Source organism: Hipposideros armiger, unplaced genomic scaffold (assembly GCF_001890085.2).
Source record: "Hipposideros armiger isolate ML-2016 unplaced genomic scaffold, ASM189008v1 scaffold_79, whole genome shotgun sequence".
In the NCBI taxonomy this organism is placed as follows: domain Eukaryota; kingdom Metazoa; phylum Chordata; class Mammalia; order Chiroptera; family Hipposideridae; genus Hipposideros; species Hipposideros armiger.
Window position 1 is genome coordinate 1,525,250 of NW_017731429.1, and position 763 is coordinate 1,526,012.

The following is a 763-nucleotide window of genomic DNA, read 5'->3' on the forward strand; positions in this document are numbered from 1 at the left end:
AGAATCTTGTAAAAATTTCTTATGATTTCCATTCTACACGTCTGTGTCCAGGATAACTGTTCCTATAGGGGCTCCTAGGTGGAGTAGTGATGAATATCTACAGTTCACTTGTCCTCATAAAGGTCATGTTGTGCTTGGCAGTAATCTCCGAGGATCTTCATAAATTCCTTAAGTGAGTGACCAAGCTGAAGGATTTAGTCCATTTACATTATTTTAGTCTTTTACATTACATTGTGTTATTGCTATATTTGCATCTGGTTTTGCTCTCATTTTGTGCTGTTTTACATTTTTATATTTCTTTTTTATGCTTTCTTAATTGCCTTTGGTTTAAAGTTTTTCCTCTTCTAAATTCATGTTTTCCTTCTGTTTTGGAAGTTTGTAATTGTGGCTGAAACCTCTTAGCAGTTATTATAGGTTAGACACTGTTCTAAATCTAAATGGCTTTACGTAAATTCATTTGATACATCAACCCTGTGAATTAAATGCTACCATTTCCACGAAAATAAGACCTAGCCAGAAAATAAGCTATAGCATGATTTTAGGTGCCAAAATATGGCACCTTGGCATACTGAATATTTTAAGCTGAAGGAGTTTGTGGAAAAGACACCCTTCTCCCTGAAACAAGTCATAAAACCCTCATGTGAGGGGTGCGTGCCGTCCATATCCTGAAGGAGTCTTGCTAGGGCTTCTTCTCTGGCTAGGTCTTATTTTCCAGGAAACACGGTGGTAGTATTTCAATTGTTCTGATGGAAAAAAGCCTAGG